The sequence below is a fragment of the Heptranchias perlo genome, chromosome 34 (assembly GCF_035084215.1).
Source record: "Heptranchias perlo isolate sHepPer1 chromosome 34, sHepPer1.hap1, whole genome shotgun sequence".
In the NCBI taxonomy this organism is placed as follows: Eukaryota; Metazoa; Chordata; class Chondrichthyes; order Hexanchiformes; family Hexanchidae; genus Heptranchias; species Heptranchias perlo.
The window spans coordinates 24110709-24132404 of NC_090358.1; the positions used below are offsets into that span (position 1 = coordinate 24110709).

Genomic DNA, 21696 nt, shown 5'->3' on the forward strand with positions numbered 1-21696 from the left:
ATATGCGGATGGTGCCAGAGGACTGGAGGACTGCAAATGTTACAGCCCTGTTCAAAAAAAGGGAGAGTGATAAACCCGGCAATTACAGGCCAGTTAGCCTAACGACAGTTGTAGGGAAACTATTAAAGACAATAATCCGGGACAAAATTAATTAGCACTTGGAAAAATATGGACTAATAAATAAAAGTCAGCACGGATTTGTTAAAAAAAAAATCATGTTTGACTTATTTGATTGAGTTCTTTGATGAAGTAATGGAGAGGGTAGTGCGGTTGACGTATATAGGGACTTTCAAAAGTATTTGATAAAGTAACACATAATGTTAGCAAATTAAAGCCCATGGAGTTAAAGGGACAGTGGCAGCATGGATACAAAATGGCGAAGGGACAGAAAGCAGAGATTAGTGGTGAACGGTTGTTTTTCAGATTGGAGGGAAGTATACAGTGGTGTTCCCCAGGGGTCAGTATTAGGACCACTGCTCTTTTTGATATTTATTAATGACCCAGACTTGGGTATAATTTCAAGAAGTTTGCAGATGACACGAAACTCAGAAATGTAGTAAACAATGTGGAGGATAGTAACAGACTTCAGGAGGACATAGACAGACTGATGAAATGGGCAGACACATGGCAGATGAAATTTAACGCAGAGAAGTGTGAAGTGAGACATTTTAGTAGGAATAATGAGGAGAGGCAATATAAACTAAATGATACAATTTTAAAGGGGGTGCAGGAACAGAGAGACCTGGGGGTGCACATATACAAATCTTTGAAGGTGGCAGGACAAGTTGAGAAGGCTGTTAAAAAGCACATGGGATCATGGATATGTGAGTATTACTATTTTTTTTAATCTCTAAATTAGGGCAGTGGATTAAATTAAGAGCTTAAATCAATAACTTAAAGTAGATAAACTAATTAGCTCATAAAACAAAGTATAGCGAGTGAATAAAAACTCTAATAAAGTAAATCGGAGAGCCCGGAGGTAAGGGAGCTCGAGCGTTAGGGAGAGAGGTAAAAAAGAACAGTTAAAGTGAAGTCAGCACAAGGAAAGGAGCCGATTGGTGAGTAGCTGGGTGAGTGTTTTGTTCTTTTTGTCCAAATCAGGGATAAGCCTTAAGTTTGTTTCAGTTGAGTTTAGTTAATAATCTAATAAACCGAGGCATGGCAGGGCACCTCAGTCCCATCGAATGCACGGCCTGTGCCACGTGGGAACTCCAGGATGCTTCCCGTGTCCTGGACAAACACATGTGCAGGAAGTGTTGTCAGCTGGAGGAGCTCGAGCTTCTGGTTTCGGAGCTCGAGCAGCGGCTGGCATCACTGCAGTGCATCCGCGAGGCTGAGAGCGACGTGGATCGCACGTTTCAGGAGGTGGTCACCCCACAGCTTAAGAAAGTGCAGGCAGAGAGGGAATGGGTGACCACCAGACAGACGAGGAGGACCAGGCAGGTATTGCATGAGTTCCCTGAGTGCATCTCGCTCTCTAACCAGACTGGTGAGGGCGATGGTTCCACTGGGGACTACAGCCAGAGCCAAGTCCACGGCACCATGGGTGACTCAGTTGTATGGGGGGGAGGAGGAAGGTCAGGAAAGCAATAAAGATAGGGGATTCAATAGTTAGGGGAACAGACAGGCGTTTCTGCAGCTGCAGATGTGATTCCAGGATGGTATCTTGCCTCCCTGGTGCCAGGGTCAAGGATGTCACTGGCTGCAGAACATTCTGAGGGGGGAGGGTGAACAGCCAGAGGTCGTGGTCGATATCGGTACCAATGACATAGATAGAAAGAGGGATGAGGTCCTGCAGGCAGATTTTAGGGAGCTAGGAAAGAAGAAGGATCTCAAAGGTAATAACCTCCGGATTACTCCCAATGCCACGTGCCAATGAGTACAGAAATAGGAGGATAGAGCAGACTTATGTGTGGCTGGAGGGATGGTGCAGGAGGGAGGGCTTTAGATTCCTGGGGCATTGGGACTGGTTCTGGAGGAAGTGGGGCCTGTACAAGCCGGATGGGTTGCATCTCAACAGGCCGGGACCAATATCGTCACGGGAAGGTTTGTTAGTGCTGTTGGGGAAGTTTTAAACTAGCTTGACAGGGAGATGAGCATAGATTCAGAAGAGAGAGAAGCAGAGCTGGAAATGGAAGACAGAAAATTAGTAAGCGAGTTTGAAAGGCAGAGGAAACAAAGGTTAGAAAATAGACAACAAAGAAGTTTGGCAGTGCTTAATGGTATATACCTCAATGCAAGTAGTGAATAAGGCAGATGAGCTGAGGGCACAGATAGACATGTGGAAGTATGATATCATAGCTATTACTGAAACATGGGTTAAAGAAGGGCAGGAATGGCAGCTCAAGATTCCTGGTTACAGGGTTTTCAGATGAGATAGCGGGAGGGATAAAAAAGAAGGAGGGGGGCATCAAAATATTGGTTAAAGAAACAATTACAGCTGTGAGGAGAGATGATATGTTAGAAGGATCATCAAATGAGGCCATATGGGTTGAACTGAAGAACAAAAAAGGGGCAGTCACATTGCTGGGAGTGTACTATAGACCCCCAGTCAGAGGGAGATAGAAGAGCAAATGTGTAAGCAAATTTCTGCAAAACAATAGGGGAGTAACAGTGGGGGATTTCAACTACCCGAATATTAACTGGGATAGAATCAGTGTAAAAGGTATAGAGTGCGCAGAATTCTTAAAATGCATTCAGGAGAACTTTTTTAGCCAGCACATAGCAAGCCCAACATGAAAGTTCTGGACTTAATTTTAGGGGATGAAGCTGGGCAGGTGGAAGGAGTATCAATGGGAGAACATTTTGGTGGTAGTGATCATAATTCAGTTAGATTTAACATAGTTATGTAAAGATACACCAGAAGTAAATGTTCTCAGTTTTACTAAGCTGAGATGTGAATCAGCAAAAGTGGACTGGAAACAGCAATGTGAAGGTAAATCAGTGAGAGGCATTCAAGAAGGAGATAGTGAGGGTTCAGAGCAAATACATTCCCACAAAGAAAAAGGGTGGGACTCTCAAATCTAGAGCCCCCCTGGATGTCGAGCAGCATTTTTTTTTATTATTCATTCATGGGATGTGGGCGTCGTAGCGAGACCAGCATTTATTGCCCATCACTAATTGCCCTCGAGAAGATGGTGGTGAGCTGCCTTCTTGAACCGCTGTAGTCCGTGGGGGAAGGTTCTCTCACAGTGCTGTTAGGAAGGGAGTTCCGGGATTTTGACCCAGCAACGAAGAAGGAACGTCGATATATTTCCAAGTCGGGATGGTGTGTGACTTGGAGGGGAACGTGCAGGTGGTGTTGTTCCCATGTGCCTGCTGCCCTTGTCCTTCTAGGTGGTAGAGGTCGCGGGTTTGGGAGGTGCTGTCGAAGAAGCCTTGGCGAGTTGCTGCAGTGCCTCCTGTGGATGGTACACACTGCAACCACTGTGCGCCGGTGGTGAAGGGAGTGAATGTTTAGGGTGATGGATGGGGTGCCAATCAAGCGGGCTGCTTTGTCCTGGATAGTGTCGAGCTTCTTGAGTGTTGTTGGAGCTGCACTCATCCAGGCAAGTTGAGAGTATTCAATCACACTCCTGACTTGTGCCTTCTAGATGGTGAAAAGGCTTTGTGGAGTCAGGCGATGAGTCACTCGCCGCAGAATACACAGCCTCTGACCTGCTCTTGTAGCCACAGTATTTATGTGGCAGGTCCAGTTAAGTTTCTGGTCAATGGTGATCCCCAGGATATTAATGGTGGGGGATTCGGCAATGGTAATGCCGTTGAATGTCAAGGGGAGGTGGTTAGACTCTCTCTTGTTGGAGATGGTCATTGCCGGGCACTTATCTGGCGCAAATGTTAATTGCCACTTATTAGCCCCAGCCTGGATGTTGTCTAGGTCTTGCTGCATACGGGCTCGGACTGCTTCATTATCTGAGGGGTTGCGAATGGAACTGAACACTGTGCAATCATCAGCGAACATCCCCATTTCTGACCTTATGATGGAGGGAAGGTCATTGATGAAGCATCTGAAGATGGTTGGGCCGAGGACACTGCCCTGAGGAACTCCTGCAGCAATGTCCTGGGGCTGAGATGATTGGCCTCCAACAACCACTACCATCTTCCTTTGTGCTAGGTATGACTGCAGCCACTGGAGGGTTTTCCCCCTGATTCCCATTGACTTCAATTTTACTAGGGCTCCTTGGTGCCACACTCGGTCAAATGCTGCCTTGATGTCAAGGGCAGTCACTCTCACCTCACCTCTGGAATTCAGCTCTTTTGTCCATGTTTGGACCAAGGCTGTAATGAGGTCTGGAGCCGAGTGGTCCTGGCGGAACCCAAACTGAGCATCGGTGAGCAGGTTATTGGTGAGTAAGTGCCGCTTGATAGCACTGTTGACGACACCTTCCATCACTTTGCTGATGATTGAGAATAGTCTGATGGGGCGGTAATTGGCCGGATTGGATTTGTCCTGCTTTTTGTGGACAGGATATACCTGGGCAATTTTCCACATTGTCGGGTAGATGCCAGTGTTGTGGCTGTACTGGAACAGCTTGGCTCGAGGTGCAGCTAGTTCTGGAGCACAAGTCTTCAGCACTACAGCTGGTATGTTGTCCTTTGCTGTATCCAGTGCACTCCGCCATTTCTTGGTATCACGTGGAGTGAATCGAATTGGCTGAAGACTTGCTTCTGTGATGGTGGCATACAGGATAGGATAAGGCAAGAAAGGGAAGCTTATGTCAGGCACTGAGAGCTCAATACTGCAGAAAGCCTAGAGAAGTGTAGAAAGTGCAGGGGTGAAATTAAAAAAGAAATTAGGAAAGCATAGAGAGGGCATGAAAAAATATTGGCAAGTAAAATCAAGGAAAACCCAAAGATGTTTTATAAATACATAAAGAGCAAAAGGATAACGAAGGAAAGAGTAGAGCCTATTAGAGTCCAAAAAGGACTCTGTGTGTAGGCGGAAGATGTGGGTATGGTTCTTAATGAAAACTTTGCGTCTGTCTTCACAAAAGAGGGGGATGATGCAGACATTGTAGTTGAGGAGGAGTGTGTAATATTGGATGGGGTAAACATTGTGAGAGAGGGAATATTAAGGGGTTTAGCATCCTTGAAAGTAGATATATTGCCAGGCCAAGATGAAATGCATCCCAGGCTCTTGAGAAGCAAGGAAGGAAATAGCAGAGGCTCTGACCATCATTTTCCAACCCCCTCTGGCTACAGGCGTGGTACTGGAGGACTGTTAACGTTGTGCCGTTGTTTAAAAAGGGCAAAAAGGATAGACTGAGTGATTAGAGGCTAGTCAGCCTGATCTCAGTGGTGGACAAAGTATTGGAAAAAATTCTGAGGGACAACATTGATCGCATTTAGAAAGGCACGGATTAATCAAGGACAGTCAGCATGGATTTGTTAAGGGAATGTCATGTCTGACTAACTTGATTGAATTTTTTGAAGCGGTAACAAGGAGGGTCGATGAGAGTAGCACTTTGGTTTTGCCTGGATGCATTTTAGCAACGCTTTTGACAAGGTCCCAACGTGGCGGACTGGTCAGAAAAGTAAAAGTCCATGGGATCCAAGGGAAAGTGGCAAATTGGATCCAAAATTGGCTCAGTGACAGGAAGCAAAGGGTAATGTCGATGGGTGTTTTTGTGACTGGAAGGCTGTTTACAGTAGGGTTCCGCAGGGCTCAATACTATGTCCCTTGCTTTTCATGGTATATATCAATGATTTAGACTTAAATGTAGGGGGCATGATTAACAAGTTTGCAGATGATTAAAAAATTGACCGTGTGGTTGATAGTGAGGAAAAAAGCTGTAGACTGCAGGAAGATATCAATGGACTGGTCAGGTGGGCAGAAAAGTGGCAAATGGAATTCAATCTAGAGAAGTGTGAGGTAATGCATAGGGGGAAGGCAAACAAGGCAAGGGAATACACAATAAATGGTAGGATACTGAGAAGTGTAGAGGAACAAAGTGACCTTGGAGTGCATGTCCACAGATCCTTGCAAGTAGCAGGACAGGTAGATAAGGTGGTTGAGAATGCCTACGGGATACTTTCCTTTATTAGCCGAGGCATAGAATGTAAGAGATGGGAGGTTATGCTAGAACTGTATAAAACACTAGTTAGGCCACAGCTAGAGTACAGCGGAAAGTTCTGGTCACCACATTACAGGAAAGATGTGATTGCACTAGAGAGAGTACAGAGGAGATTTACGAGGCTGTTGCCAGGACTGGAGAATTTTAACTATGAGGAAAGGTTGGATAGGCTGGGGTTGTTTTCTTTGGAACAGGGGAGGCTGAGGGGAGATTTAATTGAGGTGTGTCAAATTGAGGGGCCTAGGTAGTGTGGATAGGAAGGACCTATTTCCCTTAGCAGAGAGGTCAATCATCAGGGGGCATAGATTAAAGTAGTTGGTAGAAGGATTGGAGGGGAGCTGAGGAGAAATGTTTTCACCCAGAGGGTGGTGGGGGTCTGGAACACACTGCTTGAAAGGGTGGTAGAGGCAGAAACCCTCAACTCATTTAAAAAGTACTTGGATATGTAGTTGAAGTGCTGTAACCTATAAGGCAATGGACCAAGAGCTGGCAAGTGGGATTAGGCTGGGTAGCTCTTTTTCAGCCGGCACAGACATGATGGGCTGAATGACCGCCCTCTGTGCCATAAATTTCTATGATTCAAAACCTTTATAAAACACTGGTCAGGCCTCAGGTGGAGTATTGTGTTCAATTCCAGGCACCGCACTTTAGGAGGAATGTCAAGGTTTTAGAGAGGTTGCAGAAGAGATTTACTCGAATGGTACCAGGGATGAGGGACTTCAGTTATGCGGAGAGATTGGAGAAGCTTAGAACGGAGAAGGTGAAGGGGAGATTTGATAGAGGTGTTTTTTTTTAATTCGTTCATGGGATGTGGGCGTCGCTGGGCGAGGCCGGCATTTGTTGCCCACCCCTAATTGCCCTTGAGAAGGTAGTGGTGAGCCGCCTTCTTGAACCGCTGCAGTCCGTGTGGTGAAGGTTCTCCCACAGTGCTGTTAGGAAGGGAGTTCCAGGATTTTGACCCAGCGACGATGAAGGAACGGCGATATATTTCCAAGTCGGGATGGTTTGTGACTTGGAGGGGAACGTGCAGGTGGTGTTGTTCCCATGTGCCTGCTGCTCTTGTCCTTCTCGGTGGTAGAAGTCGCGGGTTTGGGAGGTGCTGTCGAAGAAGCCTTGGCGAGTTGCTGCAGTGCATCCTGTGGATGGTACACACTGCAGCCACAGTGCGCCGGTGGTGAAGGGAGTGAATGTTTAGGGTGGTGGATGGGGTGCCAATCAAGCGGGCTGCTTTGTCCTGGATGGTGTCGAGCTTCTTGAGTGTTGGAGCTGCACAATATCATGAATGAATTTGATGGAATAAATAAGGAGAAACTGTTTCCAGTGGCAGAAGGGTCGGTAACCAGAGGACACAGATTTTAGGTGATTGGCAAAAGAGCCAGAGGCGACATGAGGGAATCTATTTTTACGCAGCGAGTTGTAATGATGGGGAATGCACTGCCTGAAAGGGCGGTGGAAGCAGATTCAGTAGTAACTTTCAAAAGGGAATTGGATAAATACTTGAAGGAAATAACTTTACAGGGGTATGGGGAAGGAGCAAGAGGAAGGTATTAATTGGATAGCTCTTTCAAAGCCGGCACAGGCATGATGGGCTGAATGGCCGCCTCCTGTGCTGTACATACTATGCTACTATGATAATTAACAGGACTGGCAGTTATATATAATGCCAAGTATTGCAGGATATAACATATTTAAAAAGGATAATAAAGGAAGAAGGGTACCTGTACTAATTAGAGATAAAATAAAGGCAGTAGAAAAGAGGGACATAAGTAACATTAAGATAGAAACAGAATCCATATGGATTGAGACAAAGGATAAGAAGGGATCTTAATGCTCTACAGACATTAGACATTACAGACTGCCTAATGTCTGTAGAATATCCATAGAAATATGTAGGCAAATCTACAAAATGAGTAAAAGACATAGAATAATAATCATGGGAGGTTGCAACTACCCACAGATAAACTGTCAAGAAAGGGTAGGGAAAAGGGAATGGAGTTTGTACAGTGTGTTCAGAACTCCTTTCTTATCGAGTACGTAAGAAGCCCAACAATGGAGGAATCACTACTGGATCTAGTAATGGTAAATGAACCAGAGGAGATAAGAGAAGTAAGTGTAGCGGAACATCTAGGCAATAGCGATCATAACATAATAAGATTTAAAATAGTGATTGAGAAAGATATAAATAAGACAAAGACCAAAGTAATAGATTGGAAGAAAGCTAATTTTGCGCGGATGAGAATGGAACTAGGGAAGGTAAACAGGAAAAAAAATTGACAGGCAAAAATAAAGAACAGCAGTGAGAAATATTTAATGGCGATCAATAGAGTTCAGGAGAAATATATTCCTGTTTTTTAAAAAAAGAACAAACTAGCCAATAATGCAGCACCATGGATGAATAAAGAGATAAGGGTAAAATTGAAAGGAAAAAAAGCGTACACTAAATACATGGACAACCTCAGCCCCAGGACATTGCTGCAGGAGTTCCTCAGGGCAGTGTCCTAGGCCCAACCATCTTCATCTGCTTCATCAATGACCGTCCCTCCATCCTAAGGTCAGAAATGGGGATGTTCGCTGATGATTGCACAGTGTTCAGTTCCATTCGCAACCCCTCAAATAATGAAGCAGTCCGTGCCTGCATGCAGCAAGACGTGGACAATATCCAGGCTTGGGATGATAAGGGGTATAGAATCATAGAATCATAGAATCATAGAAGTTACAACATGGAAACAGGCCCTTCGGCCCAACATGTCCATGTCGCCCAGTTTATACCACTAAGCTAGTCCCAATTGCCTGCACTTGGCCCATATCCCTCTATACCCATCTTACCCATGTAACTGTCCAAATGCTTTTTAAAAGACAAAATTGTACCCGCCTCTACTACTGCCTCTGGCAGCTCGTTCCAGACACTCACCACCCTTTGAGTGAAAAAATTGCCCCTCTGGACCCTTTTGTATCTCTCCCCTCTCACCTTAAATCTATGCCCCCTCGTTATAGACTCCCCTACCTTTGGGAAAACACTTTGACTATCGACCTTATCTATGCCCCTCATTATTTTATAGACTTCTATAAGATCACCCCTTAACCTCCTACTCTCCAGGGAAAAAAGTCCCAGTCTGTCTAACCTCTCCCTGTAAGTCAAACCATCAAGTCCCGGTAGCATCCTAGTAAATCTTTTCTGCACTCTTTCTAGTTTAATAATATCCTTTCTATAATAGGGTGACCAGAACTGTACACAGTACTCCAAGTGTGGCCTCACCAATGCCCTGTACAACTTCAACAAGACATCCCAACTCCTGCATTCAATGTTCTGACCAATGAAACCAAGCATGCCGAATGCCTTCTTCACCACCCTATCCACCTGTGACTCCACTTTCAAGGAGCTATGAATCTGTACTCCTAGATCTCTTTGTTCTATAACTCTCCCCAACGCCCTACCATTAACGGAGTAGGTCCTGGCCCGATTCGATCTACCAAAATGCATCACCTCACATTTATCTAAATTAAACTCCATCTGCCATTCATCGGCCCACTGGCCCAATTGATCAAGATCCCGTTGCAATCCCAGATAACCTTCTTCACTGTCCACAATGCCACCAATCTTGGTGTCATCTGCAAACTTACTAACCATGCCTCCTAAATTCTCATCCACATCATTAATATAAATAACAAATAACAGCGGACCCAGCACCGATCCCTGAGGCACACCGCTGGACACAGGCATCCAGTTTGAAAAACAACCCTCTACAACCACCCTCTGTCTTCTGTCGTCAAGCCAATTTTGTATCCAATTGGCTACCTCACCTTGGATCCCGTGAGATTTAATCTTATGTAACAACCTACCATGCGGTACCTTGTCAAAGGCTTTGCTGAAGTCCATGTAGACCACGTCTACTGCACAGCCCTCATCTATCTTCTTGGTTACCCCTTCAAAAAACTCAATCAAATTCGTGAGACATGATTTTCCTCTCACAAAACCATGCTGACTGTTCCTAATTAGTCCCTGCCTCTCCAAATGCCTGTAGATCCTGTCCCTCAGAATACCCTCTAACAACTTACCCACTACAGATGTCAGGCTCACTGGTCTGTAGTTCCCAGGCTTTTCCCTGCCGCCCTTCTTAAACAAAGGCACAACATTTGCTACCCTCCAATCTTCAGGCACCTCACCTGTAGCGGTGGATGATTCAAATATCTCTGCTAGGGGACCCGCAATTTCCTCCCTAACCTCCCATAACGTCCTGGGATACATTTCATCAGGTCCCGGAGATTTATCTACCTTGATGCGCGTTAAGACTTCCAGCACCTCCCTCTCTGTAATATGTACACTCCTCAAGACATCACTATTTATTTCCCCAAGTTCCCTAACATCCATGCCTTTCTCAACCGTAAATACCGATGTGAAATATTCATTCAGGATCTCACCCATTTCTTGTGGTTCCGCACATAGATGACCTTGTTGATCCTTAAGAGGCCCTACTCTCTCCCTAGTTACCCTTTTGCCCTTTATGTATTTGTAGAAGCTCTTTGGATTCACCTTTGCCTGATCTGCCAAAGCAATCTCATATCCCCTTTTTGCCCTCCTGATTTCTCTCTTAACTCTACTCCGGCAATCTCTATACTCTTCAAGGGATCCACTTGATCCCAGCTGCCTATGCATGTCATATGCCTCCTTCTTCTTTTTGACGAGTGCCTCAATCTCCCGAGTCATCCAAGGTTCCCTACTTCTACCAGCCTTGCCCTTCACTTATAAGGAATGTGCTTACCCTGAACCCTGGTTAACACACTTTTGAAAGCCTCCCACTTACCAGACATCCCTTTGCCTGCCAACAGACTCTCCCAATCAACTTCTGTAAGTAACATTTGCGCCAGACAAGTGCCAGGCAATGACCATCTCCAACAAGAGAGTGTCTAAGCACCTTCCCTTGACATTCAAAGACATTACCATCGCCGAATCCCCCACCATCAACATCCTGGGGTCACCATTGACCAGAAACTTAGCTGGACCAGCCACATAAATACTGTGGCTACAAGAGCAGGTCAGAGGCTGGGTATTCTGCAGCGAGTGACTCATCTCCTGACTCCCCAAAGCCTTTCCACCATCTACAAGGCACAAGTCAGGAGTGTGATGGAATACTCTCCACTTGCCTGGATGAGTGCAGCTCCAACAACACTCAAGAAGCTCGACATCATCCAGGACAAAGCAGCCTGCTTGATTGGCACCCCATCCACCACCCTAAACATTCATTCCCTTCACCACCAGCGCACCGTGGCTGCAGTGTGTACCATCCACAGGATGCACTGCAGCAACGCGCCAAGGCTTCTTCAACAGCACCTCCCAAACCCACGACCTCTACCACCTAAAAGGGCAAGAGCAGCAGACACATGGGAACAACCACCTGCATGTTCCCCTCCAAGTCACACACCATCCTGACTTGGAAATATATCACCGTTCCTTCATCGTCGCTGGGTCAAAATCCTGGAACTCCCTTCCTAACAGCACTGTGGGAGAACCTTCACCATTCGGACTGCAGTGGTTCAAGAAGGCGGCTCACCACCACCTTCTCGAGCAATTAGGGATGGGCAATAAATGCTGGCCTTGCCAGCGACACCCACATCCCATGAATGAATTTTAAAAAAATAAAGTAGAGAATGACAAAAGGGAATACGAAGAGATTAGAAAAGAAGTTTTTTTTTAAAAAAAACACAATTAGAAAACCAAAAAGAAACTACGAAATTAAATTATCGAGGAATATAAAAAGAAATAGTTCAGTATTCTACAGACACATAAATAACACAAGAAAAATCAAGTCAGTGAAAGGGCCACTAAGGGATGCACGCGATAAACTGACAGGTAATGACAGCAGAATGGCAGACATATTGAATAGTTATGTTCCCTCAGTATTTACCAGGGAGACTAACAACGTGGGTATGATGTTAGAAGGAAAGATTAAAAAGGATATAAAATCATTTAAGATGGAAAGGGTGGGGTGGGGGGTGATAAATTGATGAACTAATCAAACTTAGAGAGGATAAAACCCCTGATCTGGATGGATTGTATCCACGCATATTAAAAGAAGTTATGGGAAAGATAGCAGAGGAACTGTTACAAAAAATAAAAATTCATTCCAAAGGGGAATAGTGCCAGAGGACTGGTGGACAGCTAATGTTATTCCTATATTTAAAAAAGGAGAAAGAACAAATCCAGGGAGCTATAGAGCAGTTAGTTTAACATTGGTGTTTGGAAAGATAATGGAATCTTTACTCAAAGGTGTAATAGAAAATCATCTAGAAACCAAAAGTATAATAAATGATAATCAACATAGATTTCAAAAGGGGAAGGTCATACTTGACCAACCTTACTGATTTCTTTGAAGAAGTAACAGAAAGAGTAGACAAGGGTAATGCAGTAGATGTAATATATTTCGATTTTCAAAAGGCCTTCGATAAGGTACCACATAATAGACTCATGACTGAGGTCAAAACATATGGAGTCAGGGGACAGGTAGCAGAATGGATAGCAAACTGGCCGCAAAACAGAAAACCAAAGAGTAGAGGTTAAAGGTAGTTACTCAGACTGACAAAAGGTGGGAAGTGGTGTTCGACAGGGATTGGTGCCGGGACCACTGTTGTTCACAATTTACATTAATGATTTGGACTCTGGAATCGGAAGTACAATTTCAAAATTTGCAGATGCCGCCAAATTGGAAGGTGTAGTTAATACAAAGGAAGAATGCGAAAAAATACAGGAAGATGTGAATAAACTTGCAGAACGGGCGTGTAAATGGCAAATGAATTTCAATATCGATAAGTGTGAGGAAGAATAAGGAGACCACATACTGCTTGGATAATAAGAGTCTAATTGGAGTAGAGGAGCAAAGGGATCTAGGGGTACAGATACAGAAATCACTAAAAGTAGCAACATAGGTTAATAAGGCCCATTAAAAAAGCTAACCAAGCACTGGGGTTCATTTCCAGAGGGATAGAATTGAAAAGCAGAGAAGTTATGTTAAACTTGTATGGAACCTTGGTTAGACCACACTTGGAGTACTGTGTGCACAGTTCTGGTCTCCATATTATAAAAATGATATAGAGGCATTGGAGAAAAGATTCACAAGGATGATACCAGAACTGAGTGGATATACTTATCAGGAGAGGCTAAACAATCTGGGAGGATTGAGAAGGCTGAGGGATGACCTGATAGAGGTCTTCAAGATAATGAAAGGGTTTGATAGGGTAGACGTAGAGCAAATGTTTTCACTTGTGGGGGTGTCTAAAACTAGAGGTCATAAATATAAGATAGTCACTAATAAATCCAATAGAGAATTCAGGAGAAACTTCTTTCCCCAAAGAGTGGTACAAATTTGGATTGCGCTACCACAAGGAGTAGTTGAGGCAAATAGCACAGGTGCATTTAAGGGGAAGCGAGATAAGCACATGAGGGAGAAAGGAATAGAAGGAAATGCTGATAGGGTTAGTTGAAGAAGGGTGGGAGGAGGCTCGTGTGGAGCATAATAAACGCTGGCATAGACAAGTTGGGCCGAATGGCTTGTTTCTGTGCTTTGGCCTCTGTAACTATGTGCCTTTTTCTTTGGCGAGATTACTTCGTATCCATCAGGGCAGTGCAGGAACTTCATACCATTCCATTCATTTGAACAGTGAGTCAGCCAGCGAGATGTCCTTCCCGCGAAGCTTAGGAGAAGCAGGGCACCTGGTAGGGCAAGCTCTGAATTTCTGCGTTTGACTGCGCATGTGCGAACGCTAGAAGCTGCTCTACCATTTGCACAGAAACAACAGTGAACGCTGTTAGCCTCGCTGTTATTTGTAGAACTAAAATTGGCCCAATGAGATTTCGTACTTTTTATAATTTTTCCCTAATTCTCTGCCAACTCCCAAATTATTGCTCTACCTTCCCATTATCCTCTTCTGTCAGTAGGGCATGACCAATCAGTTGATGTCATCATTGTTGGCGCTCCCTCTTCAGCTAATCTGACGGAGAATGGTAAAATTGCTTCCTAGGTGCACTCCAAGTATGAATATCCTTTGAGATTAGGACTTGAATATATAGAAACATAGAAAATAGGAGCAAGAGTAGGCCATTCGGCCCTTTGGGCCTGCTCCACCATTCAAAATGATCATGGCTCATCGTCCAACTCTGTACCCTGTTCCCGCTTTTTCCCCATATCCCTTGATCCCTTTAGCATTAAGAAATATACCTATCTCCTTCTTGAATACATCTAATGACTTGGCCTCCACTGCCTTCTGTGGTAGAGAATTCCACAGGTTCACCACTTCTCTGAGTGAAGAAATTTCTCCTCATCTCGGTTCTAAATGGCATACCCCGTGTCCTGAGACTGTGACCCCTGGTTCTGGACTCCCCATCCATCGGGAAGATCCTCCCTGCATCTAGTCTGTCTAGTCCTGTTAGAATTTTGTATGTTTCGATGAGATCACCCCTCATTCTTCTAAACTCTAGTGAATATAGGCCTAGTCGACCCAATCTCTCCTCATACGTCAGTCCTGCCATCCCAGGCATCAGTCTGGTAAACCTTTGTTGCACTCCCTCCATGGCAAGGACATCCTTCCTCAGATAAGGAGACCAATACTGCGCACAATACTCCAGATGTGGTCTCACCAAGGTCCTGTATAACTGGAATAAGACATCCTTGCTCCTGTACTCAAATCTTCTTGCAATGAAGGCCAACATACCATTCGCCTTCCTAACTGCTTGCTGCACCTGAATGCTTGCTTTCAGCAACTGGTGTACAAGGACACCCAGGTCTCGTTGCACCTCCCCTTTTCCCAATCTATCACCATTCAGATAGAATTATAGAAGTTTACAACATGGAATCAGGCCCTTCGGCCCAACATGTCCATGTCGCCCAGTTTATGCCACTAAGCTAGTCCCAATTGCCTGTACTTGGCCCATATCCCTCTATACCCATCTTACCCATGTAACTGTCCAAATGCTTTTTAAAAGACAAAATTGTACCCGCCTCTACTACTGCCTCTGGCAGCTCGTTCCAGACACTCACCACCCTTTGAGTGAAAAAATTGCCCCTCTGGACCCATTTGTATCTCTCCCCTCTCACTTTAAATCTATGCCCCCTCGTTATAGACTCCCCTACCGTTGGGAAAAGATTTTGACTATCTACCTTATCTATGCCCCTCATTATTTTATAGACTTCTATAAGATCACGCCTAAACCTCCTACTCTCCAGGGAAAAAAGTCTCAGTCTATCCAACCTCTCCCTGTAAGTCAAACCATCAAGTCCCGGTAGCATCCTAGTAAATCTTTTCTGCACTCTTTCTAGTTTAATAATATCCTTTCTATAATAGGGTGACCAGAACTGTACACAGTATTCCAAGTGTGGCCTTACTAATGTCTTGTACAACTTCAACAAGACATCCCAACTCCTGTATTCAATGTTCTGACCAATGAAACCAAGCATGCTGAATGCCTTCTTCACCACCCTATCCACCTGTGACTCCACTTTGGATAATAACCTGCCTTTCTGTTTTTACAACCAAAGTGGATAACCTCACATTTATCCACGTTATACTGTACCTGCCATGTTCTTGCCCACTCACCCAACTTGTCTAAATCACATTGGAGCCTCTTTGCATCCTCCTCACAGCTCACATTCCACCCCAGCTTTGTGTCGTCTGCAAACTTGGAAATGTTACATTCAGTTCCCTCATCCAAATCATTGATATATATTGTGAATAGCTGGGGCCCAAGCACCGATCCCTGCGGTACCCCACTAGTCACTGCCTGCCAACCAGAAAAAGACCCGTTTATTCCTACTCTCTGCTTCCTGTCTGTCAACCAATTCTCAATCCATGCCCGTATATTCCCCCCAATCCCATGTGCTTTAATTTTGCACACTAACCTCTTGTGTTGGGACCTTATCAAAAGCCTTCTGAAAATCCAAGTACACCTCATCCACTGGTTCTCCCCTATCTATTCTACTAGTTACAACCTCAAAAAACTCCAGTAGATTTGTTAAGCATGATTTCCCTTTCATAAACCCATGCTGACTTTGTCCAATCCCGTTAATGCCTTCCAAGTGTTCTGTTATCACATCTTTTATAATAGACTCTAGCATTTTCCCCACTACTGATTTTAGGCTAACTGGTCTGTAATTCCCTGTGTTTTCTTTCCCTCCTTTTTTAAATAGTGGGGTTACATTTGCCACCCTCCAATCTGTAGGAACTGTTGCAGAGTCTATAGAATTTTGGAAGATGATCACCAATGCATCCACTATTTCCAGGGCCACTTCCTTTAGTACTCTGGGATGTAGATTATCAGGCCCTGGGGATTTGTCAGCCTTTAGCCCCATTAATTTCCCGAGCACTATTTTCTTACTAATACTGGTTTCCTTCAGTTCCTCCCTCTCACTAGACCCTTGGGTCCCTAACATTTCCGGGAGGTTATTTGTGTCCTCCTTTGTGAAGACAGAACCAAAGTATATGCTTAATTGTTTTGCCATTTCTTTGTTCCCCGTTATAATTTCCCCCATTTCTGACTGTAAGGGACCTACATTTCTCTTCACTAATATTTTTCTCTTGACATTTATGCTTTCATGCTTTTACAGTCAGTTTTTATGTTCCCTGCTAGTTTACTCTCATACTCTATTTTTCCCCTCTTAATCAATCTCTTTGTTCTCCTTTGCTGAATTCTGAACCGTTCCCAATCCTCAGGCTTGCCGCTTTTTCTGGCAATTTTATATGACTCCTCTTTGGATCTAATACTATCCCTAATTTCTTTTGTAAGCCACAGTTGAGCCACCTTTCCTGTTTTATTTTTGCGCCAGACAGGAATGAATAATTGTTGTAATTCCTGCACACATTCTTTAAATATTAGCCATTGCCTATCCACCGTCATCCCTTTTAGTAAAGTTCCCCAATCTATCATAGCCAACTCGCACCTCATACTACGTAATTTCCTTTATTTAGATTCAGGACCCTAGTTTCGGATTCAACTACTTCACTCTCCATTTTAATGAGGAATTCTATCATGTTATGGTCGCTCTTCCCTAAGGGACCCCGCACAACAAGATTGTTAATTAATCCTTTCTCATTACACAATACCCAGTCCAGGATCGCCTGTTCGCTAGTTGGTTCCTCAACATATTGGTCTAGAAAACCATCACGTACACACTCCAGGAATTCCTCCCCCACAGTATTATTGCTAATTTGTTTGTCCAATCTCAATGTAGATTAAAGTCACCCATGATTATAGTTGTACCCTTCTTGTATGTATCTCTAATTTCCTGTTTAATGCCCTCCCCTACATCTCCACTACTGTTTGGGGGCCTATAGACAACTCCCACCAACGTTTTCTGCCCCTTGGTGTTTCTTAGCACCACCCATACAGATTCCACATTGTGATTTTCTGAGCCAATATCCTTCCTCACTATTGCATTGATTTCCTCATTTTACTAACAACACTACCCCACCTCCTTTCCCTTTTTCCCTGTCCTTCCTAAATATTGATTACCCCTGGATGTTCAATTTCCATCCTTGATCACCCTGCAGCCATGATTCCATAATCGCAACTGTATCATACCCGTTAATATCTATCTGCGCTGTTAATTCATCTTGCTTATTGCGAATACTCCATGCATTAAGACACAATGTCTTTAGACTTGTCTTTTTAAGATTGCTAGTCATAGTTTTATTATGCACTATGGCCCTATTTGTTTTTCGCCTTTGTTTTCTCTGCCTTCCACTATTGCTTCTTCCCTATCTGCCTTCTGTTTCTATCCCTGTTTCCCCCTCCTCTGTCTCCCTGCTCAGGTTCCCATCCCCCTGCCATTCTAGTTTAAACCTTCCTCAACAGCACTAGCAAACACCCCCGCGAGGACATCGGTCCCAGTCCTGTTCGGGTGTAACTCGTCCCGCTTGTACAGGTCCCACCTTCCCCAGAACCAGCCCCAATGTCCCAGGAATCTAAATCCCTCCCTCCTACACCACCCCTGCAGCTACGCATCCATCTGGTCTATTCTCCTGTTCCTATACTCACTAGCACGTGGCATTGGTAGTAATCCTGAGATCATCACCTTTGAAGTCCTGCTTTTTAATTTATCTCCTAACTCCTTAAATTCACCTTGCAGGACCTCATCCCTTTTTTTGTTACCTATGTCGTTGGTACCGATATGGACCATGACTACTGGCTGTTCACCCTCTACCTCCAGAATGCCCTGCAGCTGCTCTGTGACATCCTTGACCCTAGCACCAGGGAGGCAACATACCATCCTGGAGTCACGTTTGCAGCCACAGAAACGCCTACCTGTTCCCCTTACAATTGAATACCCTATCACTATAGCCCTGCCACTCTTATTCCTCCCCTCCTGTGCAGCAGAGCCACCCGTGGTGCCACGAACTTGGCTCTTGCTGCTTTCCCTTGATAAGCCATCTCCCCCAACAGCATCCTAAGTGGTATATCTGTTTGAGAGGGAGATGGCCCCAGGGGACTCCTGCTCTACCTGCCTAATCCTTTTACTCTGCCTGGCGGTCACCCATTTCCTTTCTGCCTGCGTAATCTTTACCTGCGGTGTGACCACCTCACTGAACATTCTATCCACGATAATCTCAGCATCGCGGATGCTCCACAGTGAATCCACCCGCAGCTCTAGCTCCGAAATGCGGTTAGCCAGTAGCTGCAGCTGGACACACTTCCTGAACACATGGTCGCCAGGGACACAGGTAGTGTCCATGACTTCCCACATAGTGCAGGAGGAGCATATCACGGGTGCGAGCTCTGCTGCCGTGACTTGCCTTAGATTAAGCTCGTTAGTTACTCCCTTAAGGAATTTACTCCTTTAAATTACTCTTAATTTAGAGAATGTTAACTACACTGGGGACCTTGATTCACTAAAAAAAACGCTTTTTGCTATAAGACCTGCAGACCTTCCCTTTCTTTTTACTTTAATTACTGCACTGTAGAATAGTAGAAATACTCACCTGAACCTACTTACCAATCAGCTGCCTCCCCTGCGCCGCGTCACTTTTTCACTGGTGACGTCACCTCTGGAACTCAGCTGCTGGTCTCAGTTTATCCGCCTCCGACCTCCTTTAGCTCAGCTCTCCCGCTCTCGGGCCCTCCTTTATCCCCCTCCGATCTCCCTTAGCTCAGCTCTCCCGCTCTCGGGCCCTCCTTTATCCCCCTCCGACCTCCTTTAGCTCAGCACTCCCGCTCTCGGGCCCTCCTTTATCCCCTCCGATCTCTCTTAGCTCAGCTCTCCCGCTCTCGGGCCCTCCTTTATCCCCTCCGATCTCTCTTAGCTCAGCACTCCCGCTCTCGGGCCCTCCTTTATCCCCTCCGATCTCTCTTAGCTCAGCACTCCCGCTCTCGGGCCCTCCTTTATCTGCTCCGATCTCGCTCAGCTCAGCTCTCCCGCTCTTGGGCCCTCCTTTATCCGCTTCCGATCTCGCTCAACCTGCCAACTGTCGACCGATATGCTAACAGTCAGTGTCTTGGGGGCCTGGTCGGTGTTAACTAATACACATCAGCACTACCGACATCCTTCTGCTGTTCCTGTCTTCCCCCCACCACCCTCGTCCCACTCCTACTGAATGCAGTCACTAGTGCACGAGGCCAGCCCATTCCTCCTGTATATAAATCTCACAGCTGAGGGTCAAAGCCTTTATTGTTGTAGATACCAGACTGCAAAACAGCGAGATTTTAAACATCACTGTGCATCAATGTATTGGTCTAAACGGAAACATTGCAAAGAAATTTTTAGGTAATTACTATAAATGTGCATTTGTGTACTGAAGTTATGCCAGAGCTATCGTAATTTAGTACGAAGCTATCGAGCTGTTTGGGGAACAATAAATTCACTTGACTCTTTGGCATAAACACAAAGAGCTGGATTTCAGGCCCCAGTCTGGTATCCATTTAATAATTTAACACATAGTTACAACCATGTAATGCGTATCAAATTCCCAGTTAGCAAAATAAAATCTTGTTTCTGGACTGAAAGTGAGAGACTTGGGGTTATGTTGTGCTCATCTCTTTAGCATATTAGTGACAGTTTTTAACCTATTATATGCATGTGTCAAGAATTAATAGAATTGGATACTGTGGAAAAAATGTTTTCTGGCAGTAACAAGAGTTATACAGATGGAAACTAATCTTTCCAAGTTATTTCTACATTTTTCTGAGCCTTTGGTAATATAATGCTGTTTTATTCTCATCCAATACTATTGGGTACAGTACCTGAAGTTCAAGATGGCAGTTGACCATGATAACACTTGCAAGAAAACCTGTTTACACCTCTCCTTTTTTTTGGTAACATTTGCAACCCTTCAGTCCTCTGGCACCACTCCCATATCCAAGGAGGATTGAAAAAGTGTGGCCAAAACCTCCGCAATTTCCACCCTTATTTCCCTCAACAACCTTGGTTAGATCCCATCTGGACCGGGTGACCTTTCCACTTTGGGCATTGCCTACCTTTTAAGTATTTCCTCTTTATCTATTTTTATCCTATCCAATTTCCCTACTCCCTCCTCCTTTACTGTCACATTGGCAGCATCCTTTTCTTTTGTGAAGACAGATGTAAAGTACTCATTTAGTACCTCAGCCATGCCTTCTACCTCCATAAAAAGATTTCTTTTTTGGTCTCTAATAGGCCCCACCCTTCCTTTGATCTTTGCCTTATGTCTCTGGCCTCAATTTTCAATCCCCGTTAAATATACAAATTGTGCCGTTGGACTGGAGAGTAGCTGATGTAACATCATTGTTCAAGAACAGAGAGAAAGATAAACCAGGTAACTATAGACCAGATAGTCAGTTGTAAGCAAACTCTTAGAATCCATAATTCAAGATACAATCAATGGTTATTTAGAAATGCATGAGTTAGTCAAGGACAGTCAGCATGGATTTCTTAAAGGCAAGTCAAGTTTGACAAATTATTAGGAGTTTTTTGAAGAAGTGACCAGTTGGATAGATAACAGTAATGCGGTAGATGTAGTGTAAATGGATTTTCAGGAGGCCTTCAATAAGGTGTCTTGCAAGAGGCTTGTTAGAAAAATTTAGACGTATGGTGCAAAAGAAAATGTAACAACATGGGTGGAAAGTTGGTTGACAGACAGAAAATAAAGCTTAGGGGTTAATGGGTGTTGCTCAGATTGGAGAAGGGCTGGAAGTGGTATACCTCAGGAGTCAATGTCAAGTCCATTTTTGTTCTGATATAAACAGATGATTTGGACTTGGGTATAGGAAACACAACCTTGAAATTTTATGATAATGCAAAAGTGGAAGGTTTGGCAAGCAGCAAGTAGGATCATAAAATACTTCAGGGCAACCCAGCTGGTTAGAAGAATGGACAGACAGGTGGCAGATGCAATTTAATACAGGTAAGTATGAGGTAAAACATTTTGGGAGGAAAAACAAAAAATTGGAGTATAAACTCAATGGAAAGAAACTAAATGGTGTGGATGAACAGAGTTCAAATACATAATTCCCTGAAAGTGAGAGTCCAGGTAAATAAAGCCATAAAAAGGCCCAAAACCGTTTTGCTTTTCATAAATAGGGGCATAGAGTACAAGAGTAAAAAAGTAATGATAAATATATGGAGAACACTGGTTAGGGCTCAGTTAGAGTGCTGTGTACAATTTT

General features: G+C 44.4%; 1 protein-coding gene across 3 annotated transcripts in view; it reads left to right on the plus strand.

The window, feature by feature from the left end:
• Nucleotides 1-21696, plus strand: part of adamtsl3 (ADAMTS-like 3) — a 481218-nt gene that overhangs the window by 363458 nt on the left and 96064 nt on the right. The window lies entirely within an intron of this gene.